General features: G+C 42.6%; 1 protein-coding gene across 4 annotated transcripts in view; it reads right to left on the bottom strand.

Annotated features, from left to right (window-relative positions):
* Nucleotides 1-25,000, bottom strand: part of LOC143282248 (cys-loop ligand-gated ion channel-like) — a 250,067-nt gene that overhangs the window by 204,938 nt on the left and 20,129 nt on the right. For 3 of the 4 annotated variants that reach the window (XR_013055232.1, XM_076587847.1, XM_076587857.1), the window contains exon 3: nucleotides 1-117. This exon is cut by the window's left edge and continues 1,713 nt beyond it. The gene's annotated coding sequence lies outside the window, so the exon portion shown is untranslated. Of the gene's footprint in view, nucleotides 118-1,009; nucleotides 1,051-25,000 lie in introns of those variants that run through there. The other variant, XM_076587851.1, reaches the window with a different exon arrangement.

The following is a 25,000-nucleotide window of genomic DNA, read 5'->3' as shown; positions in this document are numbered from 1 at the left end:
GAAGTGGCTGTGTCCAGTATGGGTGCGGGTCAACCTGTCCTAGACACGTATTCACCATCCCTTTGTGTGGTCACACCGGTCACCCTGCCTGATGAGCCAGCGTTTCACAGAAGGCAACTGGAACAAATAATGACGATGATGATGATGATGATGATGACGACGACAACAACAACAACACTGTCCATCTGTTCAGAGTTTTTGTTTTGAACAGGTCAAGAAATCTGAACATGTAGCGCTGTTGGTAAATCACAGGCATGCTGACAGAGATACGGACTCAGACAGATACTGCTTTCCCCTGAAAAGAGGGCGTATATAAATAATAAGTTATTTGTGGGATCAGTTCTAAATCGTTCATTCAAACGTCTTAGCTTAACCAAGACAGGAAATGACTGCCAATGTTTTGCACACTACATTTCATATTTCTCTCTCTCTCTCTCACACATACACACACACACACACACACACACACAAACACACACACATGCACACACACACACACACACGCACACACACATACACACACACAGACACACAGACACACACGCGCGCGCGCGCAGAACGGCTCTAAACACACTTGTGTTTGTCTTGTATTCTTTGTCAAACCGCACTCGAATCAACTGCTCATTGTGTTGTTAATTGCAAACAACTGCGATTTCTTTCTGTGTTGATTAATAAATTCTTTAATCCGTCAGTATACTGCCCAGGTATTCTGTTAAAACAAAACGTTCCGCATTGTGTGGTTGCTCACAGCAAACGGAGAAACTAATAATGATAAAAAAAAACAACAAAAAAACCGCCCATTGTTCACTATTTGTCACCCAGCACAAGACTTGCCTTATGAACAGGGTAATAATCCCGATCCATCAATTCATCAACTCGTCTAAGATTTCTTATTGCGGACGTTTGTTCAAGACGCAGGACACAGATCATTCATTACATGCACCACCTCGCTGTTTCGTCACATGACTTTGAATCGATCAGCAGTATTTTCATCAAGTGACAAACCTACCGGTATTAGGGAAGGTCCCTGAGCTGTACATAACAAACAACCGTTCCCCCTACGGCTGCTGCAGCTGCTGCAACACCAACAGCTGTGGTGAGGAGGAGGAGGAGGAGGAGAAGGTGAAGGAAGAGAAGGAGAGGGCTGTTGATATGGGATAATAACAACCCTACTGTTTGTATCGAGTAAACACACTAAGGTTGTTGTAATTAATACAGGACAAACAACTTTTACACACACACACACACACCATATATATATATATATATATATATATATATATATATATATATATACATATATAAATGAAATAAAAAGCACGGTGAAAGGTAAATGCTGGATATGTACAAACACACATACACCTATGCATACACACAAACACTGCACACAAACAAACACACGCACACGTATACACACACACACACACACACACACTCACACACACACACACACATACACGCGCGCGCGCGCACTCCCATGCACACAAGCGCACACAGACAAGTACGCGTACACATGCGCGCGCCCGCGCGCGCGCGCACACACACACACACACACACTCACACACACATACACAGAGCCACACAGGTAAACACACACACACACACACACACACACACACACACACACACACACACGTAATCTTTACTCTATCCCCTCCTCTCTCCCTGCCACGCACTTCAATCTAATGATAGGCATTAAGAGACATCTGTCGTGTATCGAACGAACTCACCACTCCCCAGCACTACTCTCCGGCACCTCCACCCTCCACGACCCCCTCACTCTCCACAACCTTGTAGTTAGGCGACAGAACATGATCGATATCAACACATCGTGTTCACACACACACACACACACACACACACACAAACACACACACAAACACGCGCGCGCGCGCGCGTGATGGTAGCTTCATGAATAACCGTAACCGCCCAGAGAAGAGAGAAAATCGCAAGTCCAAGGTATGAATCACGCTCATTCCGAATTGTCCCCTCTCACTACCTCCTTCAAATACATAAAATATCAGTGGTGGTCTGTGAACTGGAGTTCGTGACAGACGAATAAATCGATATCCAGTGACTATATATACACCGATAAGTAAAATCACGAAATTTGTCTGGTAAAAACATTTGACAGGGGACGAATTTTACTTTACGAGCTTGCTTGGATGGTGGCGGGAGAAGTGGAGAGGAAGGGAAGGAGGAGGACTGGAGAGGGAAAGAGGGGTGAAGGACGACACAGAGGGGGGGTGAGGGGAGATGCGGTGGGTGGGAACGTTGGTGGGAGCGGGGATAAAGAGTTGGGAAGAAGTGGGGAAGGTATCGAAATGTCGCAAGCAGAGCAAAATAGAAAGTTAAAATTGTCAGTGACTGCGGAAAGTGTGAACAGTATGGACTGGGAGAGGCTGGGGTTGATGATGGTTGGACGGAGGGTGGGTGGCAGACAGGAATTAGGACAGACGGAGGTCTGACTGTCTGAAGTTGCTGAGGCAGGGGGGCTCACAGGAAAAAGCTGTTTTTCGAACTGGTGACCAGGAACACACAAGACAGATCATTGGAGATAGAGACTAGAGGGACAGAGACAGACTGCAGGGACAGAGACAGACTGCAGGGACAGAGACTGACTGCAGGGACAGAGATACTGCAGGGACAGAGACAGACTGCAGGGACAGAGACAGACTACAGGGACAGAGGCAGACTGCAGGGACAGAGACAGACTGCAGGGACAGAGATACTGCAGGGACAGAGACAGACTGCAGGGACAGAGATACTGCAGGGACAGAGACTGACTGCAGGGACAGAGATACTGCAGGGACAGAGACTGACTGCAGGGACAGAGACAGACTGCAGGGACAGAGGCTACAGGGACAGAGAGAGACTGCAGGGACAGAGGCAGACTGCAGGGCTGCAGGGACAGAGATACTGCAGGGACAGAGACAAACTGCAGGGACAGAGACAGACTGCAGGGACAGAGACTGCAGGGACAGACAGACTGCAGGAACAGAGACAGACTGCAGGGACAGAGATACTGCAGGGACAGAGGCAGACTGCAGGGACAGAGACAAACTGCAGGGACAGAGACAGACTGCAGGGACAGAGACTGCAGGGACAGACAGACTGCAGGAACAGAGACAGACTGCAGGGACAGAGACAGACTGCAGGGACAAAGATACTGCAGGGACAGAGACAGACTGCAAGGACAGAGGCAGACTGCAGGGCTGCAGAGACAGAGATACTGCAGGGACAGAGGCAGACTGCAGGGACAGAGACAGACTGCAGGGACAGAGATACTGAAGGGACAGAGACAGACTGCAGGGACAGAGACAGACTGCAGGGACAGAGATACTGCAGGGACAGAGACAGACTGCAGTGACAGAGATACTGCAGGGACAGAGACAGACTGCAGGGACAGAGATACTGCAGGGACAGAGACTACAGGGAGAGAGACAAACTGCAGGGACAGAGACAGACTGCAGGGACAGAGACAGACTGCAGGGACAGAGGCAGACTGCAGGGACAGATACAGACTGCAGGGACAGAGACAGACTGCATGGACAAAGACAGACTGCAGGGACAGAGACTGACTGCAGGGACAAAGACAGACTGCAGGGACAGAGACTGACTGCAGGGACAGAGACTGCAAGGACAAAGACAGACTACAGGGACAGAGACAGACTGTAGAGACAGAGATACTGCAGGGACAGAGACAGACTACAGGTACAGACTGCAGGGACAGAGACAGACTGCAGGGACAGAGACAGACTACAGGGACAGAGACAGACTGTAGAGAGAGATACTGCAGGGACAGAGACAGACTACATGTACAGACTGCAGGGACAGAGATACTGCAGAGACAGAGACAGACTGCAGGGACAGAGACAGACTGCAGGGTCAGAGATAATGCAGAGACAGAGACAGACTGCAGGGACAGAGACAGACTGCAGGGTCAGAGATACTGCAGGGACAGAGACAGACTGCAGGGACAGAGACAGACTGCAGGGACAAAGATACTGCAGGGACAGAGACAGACTGCAGGGACAAAGATACTGCAGGGACAGAGACAGACTGCAGGGACAGAGACAGACTGCAGGGACAGAGACAGACTGCGACAGACTGCAGGGACAGAGACAGACTGCAGGGTCAGAGATACTGCAGGGACAGAGACAGACTGCAGGGACAAAGATACTGCAGGGACAGAGACAGACTGCAGGGACAAAGATACTGCAGGGACAGAGACAGACTGCAGGGACAGAGACAGACTGCAGGGACAGAGACAGACTGCAGGGTCAGAGATACTGCAGAGACAGAGACAGACTGCAGGGACAGAGACAGACTGCAGGGACAAAGATACTGCAGGGACAGAGACAGACTGCAGGGACAAAGATACTGCAGGGACAGAGACAGACTGCAGGGACAGAGACAGACTGCAGGGACAGAGATACTGCAGGGACAGAGACAGACTGCAGGGACAGAGGCAGACTGCAGGGACAGAGGCAGACTGCAAGGACAAAGATACTGCAGGGACAGAGACAGACTGCAACGACAGTGGCAGACTGCAGGGCTGCAGGGACAGAGATACTGCAGGGACAGAGACAGACTGCAGAGACAGTGACAGACTGCAGGGACAGTGAGACTGCAGGGACAGGCAGACTGCAGGGACAGGCAGACTGCAGGGACAGTGACAGACTGCAGGGACAGAGAGACTGCAGGTGCAGGGACAGAGAGAGACGGCAGTGACGTTGATGGAGTTTAACATTTTTGAATTTATTATGAAAATAAAGATGAAAACCGATTTAGATGGTGTTAGAAAAGCTCGAACGCAGGGCGAAGCTTGATGCCGATGCATAAACATCCTCTTCTGAGCAACTTCGTGGGGTTGTGCTCGACAAAGAAGGAAGTGTCCACGGATTCATGTGCCATATATGGATCGTGATTTTTAAGCCCATCCCCCACCTCCACTCCCTTCATAGTTGAGTGGTCGTCTGGGTGCGAGTCTTTTACATGAGATGATCGACCGAGGTCCCATTTGCAATGGAAACAGATGGAACTGCAGAATTTGTGATTGAGGTAAACATGTTTTCAGCTGTTCACATCCATGGTATTCATGGGGACAATCATGTTACTACAAATGCAAGTCACTTTACAAGAGAATTTTCTTTTTACAGCATCAGTCCTTCAGTTTTTTCAACATTCGATCAATTTTTGCGCGAACGATAGTTAGCACTGTCTAACAGGGTCAGTCCCCAGTTTCAGGTTGTTGACATGGTTACAGAATGCTTTCTCCAGGAAAAGTGCCTTCTTGGAGAGGTGTCACGTAACGAATATGCTCCACTGAGTCATCGAGGTTAAATGCGGCATGGCGAGATTTTCCCAAAACTGCTTGATTCGGAACTACTAGGCTTACCACCGATTATAATATATGGCTTGTCAAGTGCTGTGAAATGGAGACACGTGACTCCAATTACAGGTTCCAAGGAGGCGTCACAGCATTCGGATAGATCCATAACTGCTGCACCACATCTGCTTCAAGCAACACCACCAGCTCCGTCTCACGCACACATACGCAGACACACATAAACACATGCACGCATGCACACGCACACACTCACTCACGTATGTACGCACATACTCATTCATACACATATCATACACACATATACGCACGCACGTATGCACACACACACACACACACACACACACACCAAAGGTGACTCTGGACCATGGAGAACTGTTGTCGCCAGGAATATCCGAGATTCACATAGGAAAAAGATACTGACATACTGATAATCCTATCTAATCTAATCAAAGTACAATACAATACAATCACATCGCTAAACAGTATAGCACAGCTCAGCACAGCACGGTTCAGTATAGCACAGTGCATTTCAGTGCAGTACAACACTATATTAATAGCTCAGTACAGAGATATCAATACAGTACAATACAATGTTAGGAATGCAACACAGCATAACGGAACACAGCACAACACAACACAACGCAGCACAGCACATCACAGCACAGCACAGCACAGCACAGCACAGCACAACACAAAGAAATGGGTGATGGCTTCAACAACAAATGGTATATACAAACCAGTCAAATGAATAAATCAGTCTTTTTACTCTTGCATTGGATTGCTGAGCTATTCACTGTCTGATGGACTATTCATCTGTATTTGTTCAGTTTGTTTGTGTGGAGACCTGTTATGGTCGGCGGAATGTTGCAGAGTCGTTATATATTCATAGGCATTCTGTGAGTGCTTCGACGCTGTGCTGACACAAAATGGGACAGAAACAATGCATACGTGTGTGCGTGCGTGCGTGCGTGTGCGTGTGCGTGTCTGTGTGCGTGCGCGCGTGTGTATGTATCTGTGTGTGTGTGTGTGTGTGTGCGTGCCTGCGTGTCGGTTTAGTAGATTTAGAGAGTTTGCATGCAATGGCACTTACGAACATGTCACTGTTTTTCGATTACTGATGTTTGGCACTTCTTCTGTTTCGGTTATCCTCTTTTTTGTTTGACTGGTTTCCCAAAGACACTGATAGTTTTAACCCTGGACCCCGTAACCACCCTCATACCACACGCATATATCTTCCTCTGTTCTCCTTCCCTCGCTCCCATTCCACGACCCTCATTTCGATCAGTGTTCAGACCACAAACCCTGAGATCAGGTCCACACGTACATGCACAACCACTCCAGACAATGGACCCCCCTCCCCCGCCCCTAAAGACACCGCTTTGGTTTCCCATTCAGCCACGATTGTTCCCCCCAAACAACTGTTTAAACTTTAATGCCGTTCCCTTTGGCTGCTGAAGTCGACAAACACTACACTGACAGGTCACTACACTGACATGCACGGCTTTTTCCTTTCGTATGGTCTGACCTTTGGGAATCCGCTTGTGTTGACTTGTCCTCTGTTGTACTGGTGCTGTGTGAACACACTTTGATGACTGCTTCTCTGTACCAGTGTTTTGTTGACTGGTTCTCTGTACACGTGTTTTGTTCACTGGTTCTATGTTGACATTTTGTAAACTGGTCCTCTGCTGAACAAGAAATGCGGGAACATTAAAAAAAAAAAATCATAGTGGACTTCTGTTGACTGATCCTCTGTGTATGTAACTTGATAGATGGTCTTCTGTGAACATGTTTTGTTGACAAGTCCCCCGCCGACATGTTCATTGATTACTCCTCTGTTGACTGGTCCACTGAAGACATGTTTTACTGACTGATCCTCTCTTTTAATTGGTTCTCGAAGGACTCGCGTTGTTGACTAGCTCTTTCTTTACTGGTCCTCTGTGACAACATGTACTTTCCGGTTATACTGATCCTCTGTGACAACCTGTGACAGCATGTATTTCCCAGTTATACTAATCCTCTGACAACCTTTACTTCCCGTTTTATACTGGTCCTCTGTGACAACCTGTACTTCCCTTATACTAGTCCTCTGTGACAACCTGTACTTCCCTTATACTGGTCCTCTGTGACAACATGTACTTCCCCGTTATACTGGTCCTCTGTGACAACCCGTACTTCCCCGTTACACTGGTCCTCTGTGACAACCTGTACTTCCCTTATACTGGTCCTCTGTGACAACCTGTACTTCCCTTATACTAGTCCTCTGTGACAACCTGTACTTCCCTTATACTGGTCCTCTGTGACAACATGTACTTCCCCGTTATACTGGTCCTCTGTGACAACCCGTACTTCCCCGTTATACTGGTCCTCTGTGACAACCTGTACCTCCCCGTTATACTGGTCCTCTGTGACAACCCGTACTTCCCCGTTATACTGGTCCTCTGTGACAACCTGTACTTCCCTTATACTAGTCTTCTGTGACAACCTGTACTTCCCTTATACTGGTCCTCTGTGACAACTTGTACTTCCCCGTTATACTGGTCCTCTGTGACAACCTGTACTTCCCTTATACTGGTCCTCTGTGACAACCTGTACTTCCCCCGTTATACTGGTCCTCTATGACAACCTTTACTTCCCCGTTATACTGGTCCTCTGTGACAACCTGTACCTCCCCGTTATACTGGTCCTCTGTGACAACATGTATTGCCCCGTTATACTGGTCCTTTGTGACAACCTGTACTTCCCCGTTATACTGGTCCTCTGTGACAACCTGTACTTCCCCGTTATACTGGTCCTCTGTGACAACCTGTACTTCCCCGTTATACTGGTCCTCTGTGACAACATGTACTTCCCTTATACTGGTCCTCTGTGACAACATGTACTTCCCTTATACTTTTTTTTTCGTTCCCCAATTCTGATTTTATTTGTTCATTTTGTGGTATCCTTTATCCTTTTTTTTCTTTTCCCCGGACTTTCTTGGGTCGACCACCGTTTTATTTTGTATATGAATTCATTATAACAATTCAGAGAAGATGGAAAAGAAAGGTTAAAAAACAAAGAAAGAAAAAAAAATGAATACAGTGTACATTAACAATAACATCGTCATCATAAGTCATTATACTTATATTGTTCTATCAATTTGGTCAAGGTGGACACATTTTCATCATGTGTAACAGTGCAGTTTTATAACATATAATAGACATTATATCTAGCATCAGCATAGAGTTATGGACACTTTGCTTAGCGAACGTAATGTGGAAAGAACACAACCCACACATGGGATATCTTATGTATGAACACATTTCCTCTAGTTTTCTATACGTGATTATATAAAACACCCATTACACAGTCATGTTAAACATTATTACTGCAGACACATAAGTGCACATGAATACACACATGCATATATTATTTACATACTCGCATACTTACACATTCACGTACATCTGTTCAAGTTTTTAAAAAAAAAAATATATATATATATATCTTTGAGCCTTCATTATTATTGTGCATTTTGATCTTTCATAATATTTTGTTATGGGTTACTGTGTTCAAGAAGTTTTATATATGGACACCATTTTCTCATAAATACAACGCTTAACATTTCCGTTGAATGCATATATCTTTCTACTTTATAACTATTTCTTAAATCATTCAAAAAGTGCTATATACATGGTTTAATCTTATTTATTCTGCATTTATAAACAAAATATTTTGCAACAAGAATTATATAGTTGAAAGTTTCATCTATTTTTGTAATTTCATCATTTCCAAATAGAACTAATTCTATGTTTAACTTAACGTTTGAGCAAGTATCACATCTTTCTTTTAAAACGTTCTCTAATTCCTTCCAAAACAATTGAGAGAACTTGCAAAACCATAGATAATGTTGTACTGAATCTATTTCATTTTTACAGAAATTGCACTTGTCACTGTTTGTAATACCCATTTTCTTCAGAATTTTGTTTGTAACTAAAATGTTGTGACAAATTCTAATTTGAAACCACTTCAATTTTATCTCTTTTACTTTTTTTTATTTGCTTCATGGTGGTTACCCAATTAACGATGATATCTAATTTTTGCTCCCACTTAAAAGAATTTATATTGTAAATAAAGAGTGGTTCAAGAAGTATATCATAATATATTTGCGAGCCTTTCATAGAAGAGGATATTAAGTGTAGTGCTTTCGATTGTTCATTACAGGTTTTATGACTTAGATAAATATTATGTGTAATTAAGTAACTTTTTATCGAATGTATCAATCCCATATACACCAAATAATTTACATTAATATTATATTTTTTTCTGTAAAGCACGTGTAACTAAGGAAGCACCCATTCTCATCAACAACATCTCTAACCAGATATATATTCTTATTTGTCCAACATTTGTAGTGGATTGTGTTGTTACCAACTCTAAATTTGTCGTTATAAAAGAGGGGCTCTGCAAGTACCTCGTGTGGCTCTTTTAATTCTATTTGTTTCGTAAAATTCGTGTATGCCTGAAAAACATCTTTCCAAAATTGGTTACATTCGATAGTTAGAAACTTTCTTGAACCATACAGATGTAGTGAGTTAATTTCTTGGCATTTTATAAGTAAGATTCTCTTCCACTTTGGTGTTCCTGTGTATAATTTCCCTATCCATGTTATCTTAAGAGCATGTATAAACCTTTTTTATGTCTGGTATACCTATTCCCCCATTTGTAACATTATGTATCGAGTATTTTCTTTTAATTTTATCTGGCTTTTTATCCCATACGAATTCATAGCATAGTCTCTGTAATTCTTTATTTTCTTTGTCTGGAGGGTTTGGAAGAAGAATCCATAAGTATATTAGCTTTGAAAGTATGAGAGATTTGAGAATAGCAATTCTACCGAGGGGTGTGCATTTTCGCTTTGACCAAATCTTGAATATTTTTTTTGCTTCTGTTAATTTATCCTTTGTGTTCACTTCAGTTATTTTTGATAGATCGTTTAAAAACCATACACCTAAAATCTTGAATTGAGGGGGGGGGGGGGGGGGGGGGGTCCATTTCATATTCTTTTCTGGGAGATATTTCCTTTTCGAATTTCTCATACACCCTAACCAAACATTTAGCGTTTTGTCATAATTAAACTTCAGACCTGAAAATTCTTCAAATTTATTTAGTGTTTCGAATAATTTCTCATACGATTCTTTATCTCCCTCTAACGTAAATGTTGTATCGTCAGCAAACTGACTAATTTTAAATTCGGTGTTCAATATGCTAATGCCTTTAATACCCTCATCTTCCCTTATCTTGCATGCCATAATTTCAGAGCACAATACAAAGAGGTATGGCGAAATCGGGTCTCCCTGGCGGCACCTCCTTTGTACTCTGAAACTCTGGGATACCTTACCATTTACTATGACATATGACTTTATATTTCTATAAAAAGTGCTTACCCATTTACATATATCTCCTCCAAATCCAAAAGTGTTTAAGACCTTGTTCATATATACCCAGTTTACCGAATCAAATGCCTTCTCAAAGTCTATTGAAAGTAGTAAGCCTGAAATGTCTTCTTTTTCTAAGTAATGCATGATGTCATATAGTTAGTATTCTTATCACCAATTTATCTACCTGGAATGAAACCTGTCTGATCTTCATATATTAACTTAGGCAGGACTGACTTAATTCTACTAGCTATGCATGCTGATCCTATCTTAAAAATAACGTTTAACAAGGATATAGGCCTCCAGTTTTTTAAGTATTCCCTTGGTTTATCCCCTTTTGGCAGGCAGGTAATTAATCCTTCTTTCTGTGTTGTTGATATTTCTCCACTTATAAATCCTTCATTCAGTGATCTCACAACAAAGTCACTAATGTCCTTCCAAAAAAATTAGAAAAAAATTACAGTCATTCCATCTGTACCTGGACTCGTTTTGCATTCGTCTAATAGCATCTGTGGCTTCTTGTCTTGTAATAAATCCTTCTAGTTGTTTTGATTCTGTCTCATCAAGTCTGGGTAAGTTGTTTACATAATCACTAATATGTAAATCTTTTACATTCTGTTCTTTGTATAGGTCTTCATAATAATGTCTTGTCGCCTTTAGTATTTCATCTGTTTCTGTCAGTATATTACCTTGATCTGTAAATAACTTTAACATGTGTTTGCTGATATAGTGACGTTTTTCAAGATTACAAAAATATTTACTTACTTTTTTTCACCCTGAGATGCCCATCTTGCTTTAGATCTTAAAGCTATCCCTTCCATTTTCAATTTCCTTAACTGTATGAGCTCTTCCGTCTTCTCCTGCAATTCTCTAATTATATTATACGACCGAACTTCCTTTTCGAGTCGTTGTATTTCTCTCATTCCTCTTTTCTATTTGTTGCTTTTTCTTCCTTATTCCAAAAGTTATAGTTTTTGCTCTTATCTCCATTATCAACACATCTAAAAAGAGCTGGCTGCTTATAGTAAACTGAATTTCATCATTCGGGATATTACATATATTTTCTCGTGCGTAAGGTAATACTGCATACTGTTCCTTTATTTTCTCTATTGTTTCTTTCACTAACTTAATATAATCACTGTCTCTAAGTAAAGATGAGTTAAATTTCCAAAAAGGTTTTCTTTTGTGTTCTGTATTAAATACTAAGTCAACTTTGACTAAAGAGTGGTCACTTCTATAACCGTACAAAATATCAGCGACTTTAACATCAGTAACCAGGTTATCTGAGATCAAGAAGTCGTCAAGACGGCTTTGTTGTAAGGGAGTTGGTATCCTCCAAGTGTATCTTAAGACTTCAGTATTGAGTTCCCTCCATATATCTACTAACTGTAAATCATCTATCATCTTTAAAACTCTTTCTTGTGCTCCCTGATTATTCACATGCTTATAATTGTGGTAGTCTACGTTGGGATTCATTACTAAATTCCAATCCCCTCCCATTATGACAGAAATTTCTTGCTCTTCAACTTTTTTCTCAATTTCTTCAAAACAATAGGGTCATCTCTGTTAGGGCAATAAATGTTTACCAATAGAATTTCAATATCAAATATGTTTAAGACCAAAATGATATAATTACCATGAGTACCTGTAATGGGGTTTTTTAAATTTTGAACTGAAAGTTGTTATTCAGCAAGATAGCTACTCCTCGTGACCTAGAATTATTAGATGAAAAAACACATTCATAACCCCATTCAGCCCTTATTTGTCTCTCCATCTTTTTTGTAAATTGTGTATCTTGTAAAAAATAGACTGAATATTGTTTTTGTCTTAAGTATTGTAAAACATCTTTCCTTTTTTGAAAAGCACCTAGCCCCTGGCAGTTTAAGGATGATATTTTTAGACTATTCATGAGTGAATTGTATATCGGACTACACATATTGCACCATTAATATTTCAGAAACAAAGTTTTCCACCTGTACCATTTTTTCTAATCTAAAAAATAAAAAAAAGAACAAGAACGACAAACTGAAGCATCAGACACTCAAATATTTGGCGAAAATCAAATGAAATATATGAAAAAGAAAGAAACAAGACAAAATATTTTCCATTCACACAAAAATACACATACATTAGCGAAGAAGAAAAACAAACAAACAAAAACAAACAAACAAAAAACAGACACCTGTTTTCCTCTGACCATCCTTGGCGATCAGGGAACACAACATCGCACAACTTTTCACGTTTGATTTCATAAAGCCGTATTTCACGAAACTCCTTCCCATTCTCGTGGAAAGTATTTTTTACAAGATGTGTGTGTGTGTGTGTGTGTGTGTGTGTGTGTGTGTGTGTGCGTGCGCGCGTGTATGTAAGTCAACGCGCGTGTGTGTACAAAACTTGTAAAAATCGTGCGAGCGATTTTGTCTTCTCTTTTTCTCTCTCTTTTCAGATTTTTTTTTTTTTAACAAATTAGCAAAACTCAAAACAACTAAGACAATATTCACATAACATTCGTGCCAGTATGCTCTGATTTTTTAACTCACTCGGAGATCCCGAACCATCAAGGGAACCTGGAGCACGTGCAACACAACCTTACTCACTTCGCCCGCAGTCACCTTTGTGTACAAGTTCGCGCGAACGTGTGTGTGTGTGTGTGTGTGTGTGTGAGTGAGTGCGTGCGTGCGTGTGCGTGTGTGTGTGTGTGTGTGTGTGTGTGTGTGTGTGCGTGTAGCGGGAACGAAAACATACATAATCAGCCAAGCAGGTATCTCAAGAGCATGAGCAAAGGCAGGCCACACCTGCGACCCGACCTGCTCCAAGATTCACAACACCCAAGCACAACCATCACAAATCCAATAGGTCATGCCCAGTGATTCACAACACAAAAAGACTGACTCATCGCAAAAAGCCAAACACAACCTCACACACAAATCGGACAGGCGAAAAAAGCACGATTTCAGTAACTTCAAAAAGCAATCTCTCAATAAGGAGAGCAAAAGAAAAAAAAAAAAAAATTCGCGAGAAACAATAATAGATAATAATAGACAATGTCTGAATACGAAACCGTGTGTATGTATGTGGAGGCGGGGGTGTGCATGTGTGTGTGTGCGTGGGTATGCGTGTGTGTACTGGTGGGAAGATGGGTGAAGTGTTTTGATATGCATTCCATCCAAGCATGTGAACGAATAAAAAAAAATATGATTGTTTATATGTATCCATTTTTCACAAACATATTTACAAACACCATGGCATTAAGTGCTTTGTCAGTTCGGGTCGACAGAAAGGAAAAACAAAACCAAAAAAAAACCAAAAACAAACAACAACAACAAGTATTTACAAATAACAAATGGATCAATCAAGTCACCAGTGAATCACCCTGCAAAATATGAACCAGATGATTAATGGACAAGCTAACACGCGTACTTTATTCCTCTACTCCCCCCCCCCCCCCCCCCCCACCCTTCTGTTTTCTTTTTACCTCTTCCCCACCCCCTTTTATCATTTTTTTTTTATCTTCCATCCTTCCTTCCTATCCTCTCCCCCCTGCTCCATTTTTCATAAAGCAGTGGCTTGTTGTTCATCAGTGGGAACAGGGGTGCGTGGGGGGGCGGGGGGGGGGGGGGGTGCGTGCGTGCGTGTGTGTGTGTGCATGCGCGCGCGCGTGCATGTGTGTTAGGGAGAGAGAGAAGAATAAGATGATGGATCAGAGCACGTTACTGTAATTAGAACATGTAAACCACAAAACAACTTTTTCAGACATGTTTTACATTTACTGCCAAGAGACAGAAAATCGATCAAAAGAAATGACGAAAAAGCGGTGCAATATAATGTAACTGCATATCTGTGAGTTTTGTGGTGGTTGTTGTTGTTTTATGTCATAGCTCTGCTAAGTTCATTATCAATATTCCTATATTCCTGTGTCAGGTCTTCTCCCACTGACACTCCGCTTTGCTTCAGTTTCCGTCGCTCTGCGAGCACCGAGCTGCGAAGTCTCCTGGAGTGGAACCTCACGATGATGGGCCGAGGTCTGGGTCCACCCCGGCTTGCCGGTTCGGTGGGCAATCTCCAGGTCGTCTTTGGTGACTGGTACCCCTATTTTGTTTGTGAATATGCTCATGCAATGAGCGACACAGTCTTCTACAGTCTCTTCCCCCCCTGAGCTTCTGGCACCCCGTACTCCCGCACGTTGAACTGGCGACCGTGTTGTTCGTTGTCATTTAAGTTTCTTTTTATGTTACTGTTCTCTTTCACACACTGGTCCAGTTTGGTTTTCAGTTCTTTGTTTTCATTTTTCAGTGTCTGTAACTAGGTCGACAGAATGTCTTTTTCATTTCTTAAATCAAATACAGTAGTTCTCAAGCTGTTCAATGCGGATATCTAACCTTGCAGTTATTTTGTTCACGTCATCTCGAGTTCTCGGATATCATCATTCAGTGTTAAGTTAATCATTTGGTTTCTAATGTCTTCTAAAGTCTCGTGTATGTCCATCTTGTCAGTTTCACTGTCCGTACTGTCTTGTCTTTGTTTTTTCTTGTCTTGCTTTTGTCTGCTCTGGTTTTGACAAGGACTAACACATGAGTCACTGATAGATGATGTTGATGATTGTTTTCTTTTTGTGGATTTTCCTGATGTAAACCCGGAGGTAGTGCTCGTCATATTACAATTTCATTACTTGACTGCTGTAAACACTCATTCTTTTAGTATACTCGGCATCCACATTAATTTGATTGTCTCTTAACTCTTAACTATACAGTACAATGACAAGGTTATACCACGAATATACCAAATAAAATATGTAGTTCCATGGTATGTATTTAGAGGAACAGCCTGCTTTTATTTCGTCAGTCAGTCAATGGTAGTTATCATTCGCACGGCTTATCGTTCACTTACTGTGCCCCGGTCGCCATCTGGGGAGTCTTCATTCACATATTCACAACGAAAAACACTGAGACCAAAATGTCCTCTGAACACTCAAAACATCTTTGTTGCAAATAAGAAATATATTAAATCACTTCTTTTAAACACGATCAAAAGATATCTGATCGACGCCAGCCCCCGACAGAAGCGACAGAAAAAAACACAAGTCAGAAAACTTGTTTACAAAAGCACGTCTTCTGCGGAGCTCCCCAAAACACGTCCGCTCGCGACGTGAGCTATGATCAGTCTACTTCCCTTATACTTGTCCTATGTGACAACATGTACTTCCCTTATACTGGTCCTCTGTGACAACATGTACTTCCCCGTTATACTGGTCGTCTTAGACAAACTGTACCTCCCCGTTATACTGGTCGTCTTAGACAACCTGTACCTCCCCGTTATACTGGTCGTCTTAGACAACCTGTACCTCCCCGTTATACTGGTCGTCTTAGACAAACTGTACCTCCCCGTTATACTGGTCCTCTGTGACAACATGTACTTCCCCGTTATACTGGTCCTCTGTGACAACTTGTACTTCCCCGTTATACTGGTCCTCTGTGACAACTTGTACTTCCCCGTTATACTGGTTCTCTGTGACAACATGTACTTCCCTTATACTGGTCCTCTGTGACAACCTGTACCTCTCCGTACAACCTGTACTTCCCCGTTATACTGGTCCTCTGTGACAACCTGTACTTCCCCGTTATACTGGTCCTCTGTGACAACCTGTACCTCCCCGTTATACTGGTCCTCTGTGACAACCTGTACTTCCCCGTTATACTGGTCCTCTGTGACAACCTGTACCTCCCCGTTATACTGGTCCTCTGTGACAACATGTACTTCCCCGTTATAATCTTTGTCCTCCATGGCAAACAACTGTCGTTAGTCCGATAATTCGTTGTGGTTTTCCGCTATGATTATTTTCCTTTATCATTCAGAAGTTCAGGCACCCATAAGCCGTTTTCGTGGGTAATGCCGAGTGAATCGACCCTATATGGCACTTTACTTATCATAAGTGCTATACGATAAAAGAAAAGAACAAAAAAGGAAAATCACACAGTTCACGACAAAGGAATAAATGCATTTTGATTTGTGAATACACTTAAAAATACTCGACACTTTCACAAAACAGAAACACATACACACACAAAAAACACACACACTCACCCAAACAAGCACACACGCGCGCGCGCGCATACGCACATTCATTCACACACATATTCAAACAAATAAATATGCGCATATATGTTTCTATCTCCGTCAGCTCCCTTCACCACCATCCATCCCCAAACACACATACCCCAAACTTCATATAAAGCACGTCGTCTAAACATGTGTGCAAAGAAGTTAAACGAATGAAAATAAGAGAGAGAGAGAAAGACAGACAGACATAATGCACACCTGACGCGTTTATCGTATAAGCCACAGGCAGCGGATGAATTAGGGAGTACAGCTGGCAAGGTTCAAAGGTAAGGGGGAAGGGGGAGGTGTTGTGGGAGGGGGGCGCGGGGGCGTAGGGGAGGACGATATAGTTTGAACTAATTTCACGTGGTAGCGATCACCAAAAGCGTCAGCTAGGCAGAAACAAAGAGACAAGAGTCAGGATTCGTTCCCATTCTCTCTCTCTCTCTCTCTCTCTCTCTCTCTCTCTCTATATATATATATATATATATTTAAAATTATTAGTTGTGTTGAAGGCACCTGCATGAACTAATAACTATGATTAGCTTGGTGGGAGACAGAAGGCGGAGGATGAGGGAAAGGAATCAGGTGGAAAGGAAACGGAAGGGACAGACAAGCGGACACAGACAGAGACAGACATACAGACGGAAGACAAAGATATACATAGATATGTGTATATATATATATATATATATATATAGACAGAGAGAGAGAGAGAGAGGGTGGGGGGAGGAAAAGCAAAATACAAGACTGCATAAAAGACATCATATTTAAACTTTCTTAAAAGATGATATACTATTTTTGTCTTCTAAATAATCAGAAAAACAGAGACTCGGAAAGAATAAAACAGAGAAACAAAGAGAGAAATACAAACAGAAAGGCAGAAAATAGAAAGAGAGAGACAAAGAGAAAAAAGAAATAAGACACATCGACAAAACACACAGAGAGAATTAGCACGATAGAGAGAGAGAGAGAGAGAGAGAGAGAGAGAGAGAGAGAGAGAGAGGGTGGAAGAGAGAGGTGTGTGTGAGAAAGAGAGAGAGAAAAAAAGAGAGAGAAAGAACTCCAAATCGAACGTTTTAATGTACATCGGCCTTGGGCCACAATACAAGGGAAGCCATGTTAATGGGGTGGAGGCGGGGAGGGGGTGTAGTTGACAACATGGTGAAATTGTGATTCACTTTTCAAAAGCATTCCAAACAATATTGTTATTTCATTATTTAACATCGTAATGTAATCCATATACAGATATTAACCCATTTGATACTTACATTAATGATAATTTTGATCATCAATATAAAAATACATGATCACATACAAAACGTAAACTGTTTGACTACTTATAAAGTAGGTTAACTATGTGTAATCATGCTTATACATGCTTAGTTATGGGATAATTCATAAGACTAATTCTTAAATAGTAAGAGATCCATATTACTATTACATTGGGCTGAGATTTTTCTTTCTTCTGTTGATTGAATGGAATACATATCTGGACAAACTATGCATCTGGTGGACATCTGCTACCTTAACGTGAGAGAGTTCTGACCAAATTCTTTGGAAATTTGGTTCTGAGGTCTGAATGTATGGGGCAGTCAAATAAAAAATGACTTCGTCTTCATTAGCGAACATGCTAAAAGGGCAATTTCTATCTCAATTTACCGAAGTACATTTCTACTGATAAGGAGTACATTAAATCTTACTTGCGAAACAGTAACGCAGCATGTGTCTATATCATTAATATATTTTCATCTTTCGAAAGCTGTTTTGAAAAAGCTATACAAGAGAGAGAGAGAGACAGAGACAGAGACAGAGAGAGGGGGGTGGGGGGGGCGTTGGCCCCACAATAATCATCGGTTATGTCAGAGGGAACAGAAAGGGAAAAAGGGCTTGTGTCTCATTAGCGGAGCAGTTACAGCAATATCTGAACTCATCGCCAACTGTCGGTATCACTGCCAACACTCCTTCTGGAATAAGGAGTGGGGAGAAGGCGGAGGCACGGAAGAGGGAGGGAGGGGCGGAAGGAGGGTGCGTGTGGCAAGAAGATGGGAAGACGGGGAATTCTAACCCTGGAATTGGTTTCTTCCCAGACGTGACTCTCTCTCTCCCTCCCTCTCTCCATGCGTCCAAGTAATCTATAAACACACACACACACACACACACACACACACACATATATATATATATATATATCAGTGGGTCCCCGCCAGTTCAATGCAATGTCTGTAGAAAGACCTTTCTGTCGATTTTTGATGCTTGTCTGTCAATCTGTCTGTGTATCTGTCTGTCTATCTGCATATCTGTCCAACTATGAGAGAGGGGTGACACAGACAGACAGATAGATAGACAGATAGAAAGACAGACACGGGCAAAAGGAGAGACAGTGATAGAGATGACAGGAGAGTTTGAAATAATCCATTGCCTGTTTTTAGCGTCGAAAACAATTTCCTCGACTTTTTTGAGGATCAATACTATAAATGAATTCATGGGTTGTTCCATATTAAATGAAAACAACAACAAAAAACACACACCTCGTACTTCAATACACACAGTCTTCAGATGTACTCAAAAACACAAAAATAACACTGGAGAACGAGCTACAATGGAAACACAGCCAAAGAAGTGTACACACAGTGCGTACACAGCGCTGACCTTTACTGTTCGATGCTGGCTGCAGAACCAAACGTTCAGTGTACATCATTGTGTTTACGGCCAGTCCTGATGCATGGTCCAGGTATAGTATTCAGTCGTAACGATTCGTGTCCGTGCTCATAATCAAATTTCATCTCAGTGTTCAGTGCCTGTTTTCAATATCTACTGTAATGCTCCACGACACCCGTCGTGTACATTGCCTATTTTAAAGTGCAGGGTCCACTTTGTACCTTTGTGACCAATTCAGTTTCAAAGACCAGTGCCGATTTACTGCTCAATGTCCGTCGTAGCTGTCACCTTCCTGTTCAGTGTCCATTCGAATGTCCAGAATCCATGTAAATATAATTCAAGATATGTGCAACTCACAACAATCCACGCCACATTTATATTCAACGCCCCTCTCGAAACTCAATGTCTGCTTTAATGTCCAAAACCTATGGTAATGCTCGATACAACTTTGACAAAATTAACTACTTAAATATTGTGTAAATTTCGACACCTCAGTAACAACTTTACCACCTTAAACATTGTGTAATGTCCGACTTAGATATTTTGTAATGTTCGACACCACCATACTAAATCATTCAGCTCTCCCATGTCAAGTTAGAAACCAATACCACGATAGAAACACTCTGTCATGTTATAAGCATCTTCCAATGCCCACCAGACTGCTTCTACAGCATTCTCCGGATGTCAAGGTAGTAGGCTGAGAAGGTCAGCATAGTCATTAATGCTCTCCTCACCAGCAGGCGCAATGTGGTACACATGCCTCACACTGCGTGGGTCTGCCTCTCCAAAGACAACACATGATCATCCACCCCTTTCCGCGATGCCAGGTCACGTCATCTTCACCCACACACTATTTACAGCAGGAGCCAGCAAGACGCTATGTGTATACCTGTTTGCATGTCAATGTTGCATTATTTTAGACTTACAACGAGTAGCATCCAGAGAGAGAGAGAGACAGAGACACAGAGAGACAGACAGAGACAGAGAGAGAAAGTAGGTAGGTAGCATGCAAGAAAACATCCTCATTTAGATATGTCCCGGGTTAGTACTCTAATAAAATGTTCCCGTCAAATCTGAAATCCAAACGTTCTGTCTCTCTAATACTTGGCAATCGAACTACCATCCAGTCTCTCTATCGAGAGAGAGAGACAGAGAGAGAGAGAGAGAGAGAGAGAGAGAGAGAGAGAGAGAGAGAGAGTGTGTATGCTTTCGCGTGCATACCTGAAAAAAAACAACAACAAATAATCCCGATATTAATAAACAGGTCAATCCAAAAGGAACTCACTAAATGATGCTAGAAATAAAAAAACACAAAAAGATAGTAATACCCGAACCCGATGCCTTCGTTTTGAAACGGCACTGGAAGGATTATCAATTACGTGACTTGGTCTGAACTTGATGCCATGAAAACCAGCCTCGCTGAAAGACGGCAAGAGGCATGAAGAGAGAAGATAGCATCGCAGGCAGTGTTCAGCAAACCCTTCATTCAAAGGGGAGGCCAGCGTGTACGGCACAGTTTCAGTTTCAACCACAGTACTAAGGAGGCGTCAAAAAGTGCGGACTGACCCATACACGCAACACGACATTTGCTTTATAAAAGAAAAAGAAAAAAGATAGACAGAAAAGAAAAACAGGGAGCAAATGCCTGACTTACGCACAACTCAGGCTTTGAGAGCCAGCCGTGAGAATGTATAAAACATTAAACCATATCACCACACTTGTTGTCATGCTATGACGACCAACCCAAACATGTTACTCTGCACACACACACACACACACACACACACACACACACACACACACACACCGAAAGAGCAAAGAATGTGTGATACCTGTAACAGTTTAGAAGATGAGATTCACCTTTTAGACAATTGTGTAGAATACAATATTTACAGACACAGATTCCTAATCGATATATCTCGTCCAAATGCAAAGCCTAGTGAATTGATCCTTCTAACAGAATTACAACCAAGGCTGGCGAAATGCTCATATTTATGTTTCGTTGTCTTATAAATTTTAAGGTTTTATGACAATAAAAAGTATTCTGTTCTATTCACACAAAGAGAAAGGAACGCACGGCCCTACCATGGCCCAGAAAGGAACACATGGCCCTGAAAAAAACATATGGCCCAGAAAGGAATACATGGCCCTGAAAGGAACATATGGCCCAGAAAGGAATACATGCCCTGAAAGGAACACACGGCCCTGAAAGGAATGCATGGCCCTGAAAGGAGCATATGGCCCAGAAAGGAATGCATGGCCCTGAAATGAACGCATGGCCCAGAAAGGAATGCATGGCCCTGAAAGGAACGCATGGCCCAGAAAGGAATGCATGGCCCTGAAAGGAACGCATGGCCCAGAAAGGAATGCATGGCCCTGAAAGGAACGCATGGCCCAGAAAGCAACACATCCCAGAAAGGAATGCATGGCCCTGAAAGGAACACATGGACCAGAAAGGAATGCATGGCCCTGAAAGGAACATATGGCCCAGGATGGAACACATGGCCCAGAAAGGAACACATGGCCTGAAAGGAACGTATGGCCTTGAAAGGAACACATGGCCCTGAAAGGAACACATGGCCCGAAAAAGGAACGCATGGCCCTGAAAGGAATGCATGGCCCTGAAAGGAACATATAGCCCAGAAAGGAATGCATGGCCCTCACATGGCCCAGAAAGGAATGCATGGCCCTGAAAGGAACACATGGCCCAGGATGGAACACGTGGCCCAGAAAGGAACGAATGGCCCCAAAAAGGAACGCATTGCCCAGAAAACAACACATCCCAGAAAGGAATGCATGGCTCTAAAAGGAATATGTGGCCCAGAAAGAAATATGTGGCCCTGAAAGGAACACATAGCCCAGAAAGAATACATGGCCCTGAAAGGAACACATGGCCCAGAAAGGAATACATGGCCCTGAAAGGAACATATGGCCCAGAAAGGAATGCATGGCCCTGAAAGGAACACATGACCCAGAAAGGAACACATGACCCAGAAAGGAGCGCACGGCCCGTAAAAGAACCCAGAAAGGTACACATAGCTCAAAAAGGAACGCACGTCTGAAGAATGAACTCTGAAAAGAATGCTGGGTCCTGTTAGGAACGCATGGCCCAGATAGGAACACATGGTTCCGAAAGGAACTCAGAAAGGAACCCATGAATGAATCCTGAAATGAACGCATGGCTGAGGCAGACAGACAGATAGACAGGCAGGTATCCGCGCGCGCGCGCGCACACACACACACACACACACACACACACACACACACATACAGAGACGAAGGCAGTCTTTTAATGCTTAAAGCCCAGCCGACCACACAAGCCATATCACGGCTGATCAGCAGTAAACATCGGTCTCGTATAACCTGAGAAACCAAAACAAACACCCTCACAGACTGTGAGACAAACAGACGGAGAATGAGTCTGCGAGATAAAGAGCGACAGACTGAGATAGAGATAGTGAGACGAAAAATAGAGAAGACAAGAAATCTCAGCCCCCATAAATCTTGTCATGTTCACCAGATCACCACCACTACTACCCCCAACATACGGCACCACTGTTCTCTTGAAAAACGTTTGAGGTGTAAGTCTGACACCCTGAACACAGCAAACAGCGTGACCCAGAAACGAAAGATTGACCTAGATACGAACAGGAGCGCATGACCTATAAACGAACATACGTACAAGCGTGCTGAAGTTATTCTTGAATCCCCAAACTGTTCTTGGCGAGTTTCTTGGGGTGTCCCACAAACTGACAAATAAAACTGGCGATATGTCTTACATTCCCTTGGTTGCCTTGCACGAGTGGGGCGCCCAGCTGACAAACTTTCAATGTCAGTTCAAGGAAGACTGGTTTTTGATTCTTCTTCCATTCTTTGTGGAAAACGAAGACATCTCGGTTTGGATTAATTTTCACTTTAAAATAGCATGTAAAGTATCATCCAATGAGCCCAACAGGCTGTGGTGCGGTGTCCAGGTTTTAATCTTATAAATTACTATCGAGTTTCATGTAGTCCTCTGTAGATTATTATCCCTTGTTTGGTCCCCTTACACGCGCAAACTTCTTCAAAACGGAACGGTCTCTCTGGGCTTTTCCAAATACAGTAGACTTAGAAAACACGCTAGACGCCATGTTCCTTGCATCAGAGATCTTTTCCCACCTCTCTTGGGGCACATGTGTGTGTGTGTGTGTGTAAATGTACGCATGTGTCAGGAGAGCTCTGTGCGTGTGCGAGCGCATACATGTGTGTACTTGCGTATGTGTGTGAGTGTGTGTGTGTGTGTCGGGGGGTTGGGGGTGGGGGTGGGGGTGGGGGGTACGGGGGGGATATTTTTTGTCAATGTTTGGTATCTGTGTTCAATGTTTGGTTGTTGTTGTTTGTTTCTTTGTTTATTGATATTTACATATGCGTTCTATTTGAAAACGCCTTGGGCTTATTTTCAAAAATACAACCAACCAATTCTGAAACTATCAAAACTCACTCACTCACTAATAGTCAATTTAGTTCATTCTGGAAAGGGATTAGCTGTTGAGAACTTTTTTTTTATTCAGGAGGGGAAAAGGTGGGTCTTCAGACTGGATTTGAAAGATTGCAGCTAAGATGAGTGACGGAGAGGCTGAGGAAGTTGATTCCAAAGAATGGGGGCTTGGTATGAAAAACTGCTTTGGCCATACGTTTTGGTTCGACCAGGGTTAAGCATGCGGGTGTCAGAAGAGCGGAGTTGGCGTGAGGGTATGTAAAGATACACACTTTGGAATCAACTTCCTCAGCCTCTCCGTCACTCATCTTCGGTGCAATCTTTTAAATCCAGTCTGAAGACCCACCTTTTCCCCTTCTGAATAATTCTCAACAGCTCATCCCTTTCCAATATTAACTAAAATGACTATTAGTGAGTGAGTGAGTTGAAACTGTTGGTTGTATTGTTGATTATGTGCTATTTATGATTGTGTGCTGTAACTTGTGTGTGTGATGCGCGTGTGTTTGTGTGTATTGTGAGTGTGTGTGTGTGTGTGTGGGGGGGGGGGGGGACGGGAGGGGGGGAGGAGTGAATAATTTTTGATAATGTTTGGTATCTGTGTTCAATTTTTGGTTGTTTGTTTGTTCGTTGATATTTGTAAAAGCGTAAGGCTTGTTTTCAAGATTAGGCGTAAATGCTCATAATAATAATAATAATAATAATAATAATAATAATAAAGTTCAATGAGATTACAAAGATACTGTGAACCAGAAGCCTCAATGGACTTGAAACAACGAGAGACGACTTTGTCAATACTTTTTTTTCTTGTACTGGGAGCCAGTGTAAAGCATGAAGGAGAGGACAGACGTGATCAAATTTAAAGGAACGAAAGACAAGACGAGCAACATAGTTCTGGACTTTCTGAAGCCAGCAATGAGGTAGCTGGGTGAACCAACAAGCGGGGAATTACAATTGGCTGGACAGCACAAAGACACAGAGGAGAACTTTGGCTGCATCTAC

The sequence above is a fragment of the Babylonia areolata genome, chromosome 1, assembly GCF_041734735.1.
Source record: "Babylonia areolata isolate BAREFJ2019XMU chromosome 1, ASM4173473v1, whole genome shotgun sequence".
NCBI lineage: Eukaryota > Metazoa > Mollusca > Gastropoda > Neogastropoda > Buccinidae > Babylonia > Babylonia areolata.
Note: the sequence above shows the minus strand (reverse complement) of the source record. Positions and strands in the feature narration are given on the sequence as shown.